Here is a 9,892-nt window from a genome sequence, read left to right as displayed (position 1 = left end):
AAAGGAAAAAATTAATAATAATTATTTACCGATGCTGGGTAGATTCGAATGAGGAGCGATAGTTAAAGTTATAGATAAAAAATACATTTATCAATATTAATATTATTCATATTATTTATCGTATTTTTTTACTTATTCCACGGTTACTATAAACAATCGTTGTCGCAGTTCAATGGATAACAAAATAAAATATAATGACCGAGAATATGTTTAAGTCTACACATACATCACAGAGAGAATTTTAAATACCAAATTTTCTCGTAAACAAGAGCTGAAATCAAAAAATGTTACTTTATTTTCTCGACTTACTTTTACATATAAAATCATCTCCTGAATATATCCTGTACCTATAATATCATCCTAAAAAATATCAACATCTATTAAAATTTACATCTATATACTTAAAAAAAAAAAAAGAAACGATTAGAGAAAGGGGTTCTTTAGCGAAAAAATCCAGAAGACTATGCTTTTATCAAGCAAGGTGGAAAATGCGATTGCTGGAAAGGAGACGCGACGTTCTCCGACAACGTGCCGCTATTTTGCGTACGTTCGTCACCCAGAGTGAGAAAGAAAGAAGGAAGGAAGGGTAGAAGGCGGAGGGTGAAAACGCCAAGAGCTTCTACAACGAAAAGAGGAAACATATCTTTCGTTCTCTCTCTTCCTCTATTTCGGTCTTTCTCACTCATTTTGTCCTGTTTCCTTTTAGCTCTATCTCATTCTAACGTTCTCGGTCTCTTAGAATACTTGAAAGTGTAACGACGCCTGCGCCACATGAAAATCTCAATCCACCCTCAAATGTACCCAGCGTGAACGTTGTCACGACTGTGGAACTTTCGGGCTACGCGACTGCCGAACGTCACAACGTTCAAACGCAAATTTCTCTCTCTTTCTCTTTTCATTTTCTCCTTATCTTCCATCTCTTTCTATTTCCCCTCTTAACTTATTCCGTCGCATTAATACTCATAGAAATTTCTGATGCTTAAACTTTTCGATGTTTCTTCAAAAGTTCCGACAAAATATAATGCACATTATTTTCATTCGAATTATTTTTTTCAATAATAAAGCTAAGCATCAATTTAAATCAAAGTATTTATTCGTTTGTTTGTTGATAACACGCGTATACCGTAATCGATCAAGTTTTTAGTTGCAAAACTTTACGAAGAAAAAAAAAACATATTCGACATACTTAGCAATTATTTTCGCGTTTCTTTCTTTATTTCTTGAAAAAAAAAGTCGTGATAAAATAAGCAAATATGTTAAACGAGATACGTAATAGAAATTCAGTCACGTTTTAGAAATAGTTAAGATAAAAGTATGTCTAAACTCTATTACTATCATTCTTCTCATTACGATTTACGTTTCGGCGTATCGCTAACATAATATACGAAGAGCCTTTCGACTTATCTTGCGACGCGCACGATAATCATGCGAGTTCAGAGAAACCTGCCGTCAGCGAATTCCACTTGCAAGCAAATTATGTTTTTCTCTTTGTTGCGATAAAGGAAAAGCGAGTGGAAGCAAGAAAGTCAAATGGAACCGAAGACAAAAATTATTATATATCCTATGATTTTCACGTACGATTACCAATAATTTAACAAAAATCATTTCCCTCCCCCCTCCGCCCCCCGATAATAAGAGAAGAATACAATTTATTATGCGATCTAGATTTACACACACACAGACACAGACACAAGAAGAAAAAAGAAAGAAAGATAACTACTATCCACTCGACAGGATTAAATTTCAAAAATCTTATTCGAATGTTCCAACGAAGGTCTCCGCTGTTAAAGCAACGAGCTTCTTTCACCGTCCTTTTTAAGAAGGAAATACGTGTGGAAGGATAAAGAAAAAGATCTCGCTGGAAGGGACAAAACGAGAAGGACGCGTGGCTCGTCGAGGCGTAGGCGAGCGCACGAGTTACCCTTTTCAACCTTCGACCCAAAGTATCAACTCGTCTCTCTCTCTCTCTCTCTCTCTCTCTCTCTCTTTCTCTCTCTCTCACTCTCGAAGAGTTCACGTTACACAAAATATACACCACACGACAAAAATTTTCCTTTTCCCAGAGGAGTTACCAGATATAACGAGCCTTTTTATGTGCGAGAGATTGGAGCGTGAAAAAAAATTCATCAACGAGTAATCCCAATGCGTCTGAACTCGTTCGACGGCTTTCGATCACGAGAGAAAAATGATTTACCGACAACAACAATAAAGAAAAAAAAAATACATTCGATTGGTTACACACAGACAAACGAATTTTTCCTTCATTCATTTCGAACACCATTTTCCCTTTTTTCGTTTTTATTTTTCGTGAATCTTTCTACGTTTCACGTTTTGTAGTAGTTTATGAGAATCTCTGCTTAGAAATGACATCGTACGTTACTCTTCTTTATTGTTAGTTCCCTCCTTATACGTGAACACTTGGTATATGTTTCGACGACTAGACGACGACGATGACGACGATGACCGTGCGTTACTTGGTATCACGCTCACACGTAACTGAATTACCGTCGTTGGTTAAACAAATCTCTTCTCGGTAAAAGAACTTCCTGGAAAACAGTGCTCGACATATTTTATTATCGGTAAAACATAACAAACGAATTATGAACATTCTCCTATAGTTAAATACCATCGAACGAGTCAATTTAATCGATGAAATAATATTGACATCACTCTTTTGTTTGTTTATTAATTTTCAACATTGTTTTCCTATATAAAAAAAAAAAAAGAAAAAAAAATAATCGATGTACTCAGTTATATTTCGGCAGAACCACAATGTTCTAAATATTTGAATACACTTGATATATATTTACATATCCATCGTCGAGAGTTTCAAATCACGAATAATAAAACAAAATAATTCGTTTTTACTTGACATATACAAGATTTCAATTGTTTCCGTAGAAACGACGTTCGGTGATCGAAATACAGCATCCTCGAAGAATAGATCATCGGACTAGGACTTACCTGAAACAGAAAAAAAAGAATTTCTTTAATCATCCGCGTTGTAAATCAAGAATCAACCGGAGACACACATTTATTCCGTGTATCCGTAAAAATTGTTTGTAATACACTTTCTATTGTACACTTTAAATCATTTCTCGCGATAATATAATACATAATACGATTCACGTTTAATCATTTTCTACTAATAATAAGCTTCGAATAACTTCGATTTCCTATATTCCAAGCTTATTTCGAAAAGCCATCATCGTTAGAATATTTCTAAATGAAATGTTAATATTAATGAAAATTCATTCCCATCTCATACCCTGCTAAATACTGTCTTTCGTTGATTATTACCACAACACGAATTATCCTATAATTATTTGTAATAAATATTAATTCGTTTATAATATACATAGATACGATAACTCCTCATTTTAAATGAATTCACAGGTTTACATAAAAAAAAAAACTAAAAAAAAAAGATGAGAAAAGAAATTTGTAATACTCTATCGTAAATTCAAAAGCAAATCATAATAATCAAAAGTATAATAGGGTAATCACGCGATGGAACAACAATGGTTCGATGAATATGAATCATTTCTTTTTCATTTCTATTTGTCGAAATGGTAAAAATAAAAAATAAATACAAAAAGAAAAAAAGGCCTCGTCGCGCATAAAGGTAATATACACGCTCACCTCCAAATAATTAACCAATGAGTACGTAGTAATGTCACGGTAATAAAGCACGGAATGATTTTACCCGTTATTGTTACTAGCCAGCGAGGACGGTGGGTTCTCGACTCTCTGACATCCGATTCGCTCGCGTGTCCCACTTTTCCCACGCGCGATCGTTGCAATGCTTTCTGCTACTACTTTGTAGCTTTCACGAGAGCAACGCCTCGACGCTTTAGAGACCGTTACTCCTTGAACATAAATCTTCCTATCTTTTCAAATCATTCGTCCATATCCTAGACTCGTCGGCTACATTAACAACGAGTATTGAAATTATTCTATAGGAATCTACGCAAGTAAAGTTAATTAAAATTAACAAAACAAATGTACAATTTTCATTTATAAATTGTATCATCCAAAAATTATCTCAATTTTTTGCTTTATCACTCTCTCTCACTCTTTCTCTCTCAATAATAACATTAAGCTGTTTTATCCTTATTTAATTTTACGATCAACATTAAAGTATCGAGAGTAATCATACAAATTGCTCGTATAAATAACTCGACACTCTTATACTCCATAGTATAAACTCGAGAATATCGATTTCTTTCTTTCCCTAGACAGCGACCGTAATATCGACTGAAATTTCAATCTGTCTCAAGTGGAAACGCAAAGGGGGGGAAGGGGTTGTTGTAGATGGGCCTTAAAGCACGTTCGAACGTAGATAGGAGAAATTATCGAGTTGTGAATCATTGCTTTGAGAATGTTCGTGAGGTGGGCCAGATAGATAGACGCGTCGCGGGAGAGAAAGGAAAGGGCAGAAGAGGATAAGAAGAAGGGTTGGGAGACGCGCAACAGTGTTTACACTTGGCGGTCAATGAACGCCATCCATGATCTCGGAAACCAGACCACAAACGTCTGCCCTCTTCCATTCCCTCTATTTCTTTAACGTTCTACATTATTTAATCATTTCTTTATTTTATTCTACAACCATTCCTCCAAATCAAAAAATACCTTTACATTTTAATTATAGTATTGTTTTACGTTCACTATAATAGACAAGTTTGTTCGGCCTGAAAATGAAATTCTATTTGAAAAATAATTAAACTTGATACAGTGATACCATTTTGAAAGATTTTTTCTTTACGATTGTAATTGAATGGGCATAGGGGAGAGGCGAGTTCATCGGGGTTTTAGGCAATTCATTTCAGGAACATTTTTTTCAATTAAAAGTGACGACGATAGTAGCTAAACGTTGAGCAAAGGAAGAGGGATAGAGAAGGGAGGAAGATAAATAGAGAAAGAGAAAGAGAAAGAAAGAAAGACAGAAAGAGAGAGAGAAAGAGAGAGAGAAAGAAAGGTGGTTTCTCTTTAGCAGCCCCCGAGGCTGGTTCGATTTATCGGCGAATGGATGAATCCGGGTGCAGGGCCACGTAAACGGCCAGGAGGGCGATGCTTGCATAAAGTGGTGGAAAATTCGGGTTGAAACCTGTGAAAGCGAGGAAAGAAGATCAATAAAGTGGTGTGCCATACTGTCGGTGCCACTGGTGTGTCGTTGTATAGTGGCTGCTGCTTCGTTGGTGTGTATTATTAAGCGGAGGTGTAGAGATAGCTAGAACGAACGAGACGGGACGGAACGGAACGGGACGGGACGGGAGAGAAAAAGAGAGGCTCAACGAAGACAGAAGAGAGGGCGGATAGAAAATGTAGGACAGACGTAATAAAAACTAACCAGAGTAAGAGAGACGACACTAAACCGTGGTTCTCGAGAAGCAACGACGAGCTCAACCATATCTTCTGACTATCAGAGACACGAAGTGGCCTGGGAAAAGACTTGGTGGTGTCAGGCATTAACTGAAAGCAAGTCGACGGTAACAACGCCAACGCGTTTACAATTAAACGTTTCTTCGACGTCAATGAATTTATTTCTTTTTTGTTTTCCTATTTTAAATATATAAAACATCTCTCAAAGATATATTTCTTTTATTTGTATAAATTCAATAATCATTTTAGAATTTGTTGTTCACGTTCAACAACAACATTTTCGCACAGTAAATAAGAATCTCAATATTTTAAACATACGAAATTTTTTTTTTTTTATTAAAAAATATACATATTTATAATCCGTCAAAATTGAACGATAATTCACGTAAACGAGAGCAAAGATTAAATAGAGATTTACCAAAAGGACGAGAAATGAGAACCGCTGAATACCGAGGTGCCGCGTTCCCCCTTTATGCAGCCATTGGCGTAGACACCTTAATTCTTGGAGGATAGAATCGAGGTATCGTATGACTTTATAAAGAAAATCATTTTAATAATCCTAACATGTGACTATAATGTTACTTTCGACGAAATTATCTTCCTCGGACTTCTTGAAATTTTATTTTATTTTTATCCTTTTTTTTTTCTTTTTTGCGTTTTATTACTATTCTCCCTTTGGTTGGCTCCCTTCGTTTTTATCAAGGACTTGAAACGTCTTTTCGTACTCTCGTAAGAACACGATCGTCGTCCTCCCTTTTTTTTTTTTTTTTTTCATTCTCTCCTCTTCCAACTAAATGATCCGAGCTTTCAAGCTCCTCCGTTTCTCCCCGTTACTTCTACCGTTCGAACCCTTCACGCTTCGTGCGACCGACTGGAACCGAACGTAGCCTCCTACTTTCCACGCGTCAAACCTCCCCCACCACCGAGATTCTTCTAGTAATCTTTCTTCTTCCGAGAATCACCGATCCGACGTTTGTATTCTCGCGCCTTCGACGACCTTCCCTCCTGACCTCGAACGTTTCTTTGTCCTTTTTATCTATAGAACGAAGATACGTCTTGTACCTCTCTCTCTCTCTCTCTCTCCTTCTCTCTCTTTCTATTGCTAGCAAGCTTCTATTTTTTATCTTCTAACTATTAAAACTTTTGTTTACATTTATATTTCTTTCCAAGTAATAAGGGTATTCTAGGAAAATATAGATATATATTTTGAAAGAATAAAAATATTCTTCTACGAGTATCGATATTATATAAAAGTTTTTCCCTAGAAATAGCAAACTACGCGTATATCATATGACAACGTATATTCATATAACACATATAATATATATATATAATATGTTACCGTCATAGCCGGAAATCCGCCATTGCTAGTAATTCCTCGGCATTCTCATCAATGCAAAAGAGCCTATTTTCAAAGAAATAGCACAGATGCACAATTTACAGCATTGCATTCTCTGATATTTCAGAACTTTACATGCTAAATTTATAACTTGATATGGTATTCTACGCGTAGGCAAAAAAGTGTACTTTAATTTAATATAAGTTTTATTAAAATTTATTCACTTTTAGTATAAAAAATATTTACCAAAACTTTTTAAAGAAATAGCAAAGTTGTACAATTTATAGCATTGCAATCTCTGATATTTCTTTGAAAAGTTTTTTGGGGGAGAGGGGTTACGTATGGCTGTGTGTGTCTGTGCCCGAGAATGTATTCTTTTCAACGTTGTTTAAATAATAATTTAATATTCGATAGAATATCAAAGTATTACGTTCAATGCTTAGGAAAAACTGTAAGAATTCTTCTGTTTCCGACTTCATCGGAAAGCTTTTTGCATTGATGAGAATGCCGAGGAATTACTAGCAATGACGGATTTCCGGCTATGATGGTAACATATATAACAACAAAATATGAATTTAATCATTCAATTGTTGCAACAACATGCAAAAAAGTTCACTTTAGCAGAAATTATTTGGAATGATGCTTGGATAATAATACAAAATGGAAATTGAATTTGATCAATTTTCTTATCAGATATATCCACAAATGCATTTAAATATTATTATCGAATAGAATAATAAGCGTCTTCTCTCGGTAATATTCCATGGTTGAAAACGAGTTGGCTTTTGTTACCCTTGACAGCCACAGAGCTACTGTAAAATCCCCACCCGTTTTTCTCCTCGAACACTCTCTTCTCTCCCTTCGCACAATTTCCATCTCTTTCGCTCCACCGCTTGTGCGCAGCACCCCCTTTAAGAAGCTAGAAGGAAGAAAGCGAATACGTTTCGGAGCAGCTTTCCGCTACTTCCCCTTTTCGAGGTTGAGAGAAGACGGCTCTCGTTTCCGGTGTTTCAGCTCGACCTTCTTCGTAGTAGGAAATCCATACCCTTCCTTTCCATCTCATCTTTACCACCTATATCCCATGCATTTCCCAAAGGAATACGTTTTAATAGTTCACCTTAATAGCTGTATCTGATTCATTGCCCTTTAGCCGCGCTTTAATCGTACTTCGTGTACAAATTCGAACCCATATAACGCGCCCTTCATCCTTATAAATTCATAATACCACCATTCCATTTCACTTATTAACGTTTCCATTTCCATCGTTACGAAACAAATATCTGTTGATAATAAGAGAAGAAATATAGATAACCGACACGTTATACATATACATACATATATATATATATATACATACAAGATACATATGACATAATAAACAGTTTCCATAGACAAATCGAACGGGTATATAAACCACATTATTATATTCTCATGCTTGTAAGCTTGCCGAGATATTAATCGGTAAAAAAAAAGAAAAAAGGTGAATCTCTGCAAAGACAAATAAATAACGAGGAGGAGGAGGAGGAAGAGAACGAGGAGAGGGAGGAAAAGGAGAGGATACGTTAAGCGACGAAGCGGTAAATGTGGAAAAGAGGATGTGCGAAAAGAGGAAGAGAGAATGAGAGAGAGATAGATGATATATAGATAAAACGTTAGAGTGAAAGAGAGACAAAGACAGAGATACATATATATATATAAAGAGAGGAGGTCGGCAGGTTTTAGCAGCGTCGCTCGATCGCAAAGCTTCGCGACTACTCTTGCCACCCTTCCACGGCCTCTCGACATCCTTCTTTCGTCCCTCGGTATGGCTAGAGGTGGATAGAGGTGGTATAATAGTAGGTGGTAGACGGGTAAAGGCAGTAGGTGCCTCCATGTTATGCAGCCCCACCACCAACTCCATCCTGACCAACCGGCTGTTTACTGTTTGGCCTCCCGGGATATCGATCCCAGTGGCGTAAGAACCATCAGCCTAGGAGCCCCTCGACTGAAAGAGAGAGAGAGAGAGAGAGAGAGACAGAGGGTTGGTTAGGGGGAGGGGGAGGGGGAGGGGAAGAAGGAATAGAGGAGAACGGAGGGGTTCCGGCCGCGGCTGGTTGCCAACCGACCTTGTTGATACGGCATAAATCCGACACTATTCGCGACCCTCTCTCGGTCGACGACACTCCGCTAAATTGCCTTCGACGGAGTGGCACCCACCTTTAATTGGGTATATACGTTTCCTTCCGGGACAATCGAAATCAAGCTGCTCTACCGACGACTTTTTACTTTTCCGCTCTTTAACATATCGCAATATCTTTTTCTTATTTTCTGTGTTTTATATATATATATATATTTTTAATTTTAATTTCTATTGTTAGATAAGCGGAAGAAATATTTAGGTATATTTCACTTTTCATTGGTTCTCCGTAATTACAATACAATGAGCGTGAAATAAATTTCACTTGGAAATATGCGACAAGTAAATGAAAATTACAAGATGGGTAGTGTTGTGTTGGGAGATCACGCACATTCTGTTAGATTAATCGATTAATATTAGATTAAAGGAGACTCGAGTAAATAATAACTTTGTTGGTAATAAGAAAGTGTAGGATACATCATCTTATGTAGAAGAGAACGCTGATATTTCTTGTAAAATCGATTAGAAGATATTATTAAATATAAGGAAAGTTAAATGTAAGGGAAAAAGAGCAAATTAGATGAGATATTTTAAGAAATTGTCTAATCTAACTCCCGATCGCAATTGGGATGGAGTAATAAAGGCATAAATTATGGAATCGTTAATCGAGCTACCGATCTTCGTAAGACAAAGAGAGAACAACCTCTCTCTTCTTCTTCGGACCATTTATTGAAGTGAAGAAGGGAGGTAAGTAGGATAAGGGGGTGATCTTTCTGAGGGGTTGCTGTATGCTAGATGATGTTCGTCGGCACTAGACGGTACTACCGGCGGCCATTGTTGTGCCAAGAGGGTCGAAGAACGAATCTTGCCACGAATGGATTTTGGGTGGGATTAAGCCGTCCCAGTTTCGATTCCATTGGCGCGATTTATTGAGACGCCAACTTCGATAACCATCCACCACCAACGAACGTTGCTCGCAATTTCTGTCGCCAAAAATTTAGAAATCTCGAACGAATCGACAGAAACTATATGTATATTCGTTAATATATATATAT

General features: G+C 36.8%; 1 long non-coding RNA gene across 3 annotated transcripts; it reads right to left on the bottom strand.

Annotated features, from left to right (window-relative positions):
* Window positions 1-1,705: 1,705 nt before the first annotated feature.
* On the bottom strand, window positions 1,706-8,166 carry LOC106784890. 3 transcript variants are annotated; one of them, XR_001381461.1, is made up of 5 exons: window positions 8,079-8,166; window positions 7,839-8,001; window positions 5,801-6,418; window positions 5,351-5,472; window positions 4,525-5,107 (listed from the first exon to the last, which is right to left on the bottom strand). It is a non-coding gene; the product is annotated as an uncharacterized LOC106784890 (long non-coding RNA). The 3 variants fall into 3 exon arrangements; XR_001381462.1 differs by lacking the exons at window positions 4,525-5,107; window positions 7,839-8,001; window positions 8,079-8,166 and adding an exon at window positions 1,706-2,964 and having other exon boundaries at window positions 5,801-6,508; XR_001381460.1 differs by lacking the exons at window positions 7,839-8,001; window positions 8,079-8,166 and having other exon boundaries at window positions 5,801-6,508.
* Window positions 8,167-9,892: the final 1,726 nt, after the last annotated feature.

The sequence above is a fragment of the Polistes canadensis genome, unplaced genomic scaffold (assembly GCF_001313835.1).
Source record: "Polistes canadensis isolate GaletaPanama2010 unplaced genomic scaffold, ASM131383v1 scaffold_2, whole genome shotgun sequence".
In the NCBI taxonomy this organism is placed as follows: Eukaryota; Metazoa; Arthropoda; class Insecta; order Hymenoptera; family Vespidae; genus Polistes; species Polistes canadensis.
The sequence above is the reverse complement of the archived record's forward strand: the minus strand, read 5'-3'. Positions and strand labels throughout refer to the sequence as shown.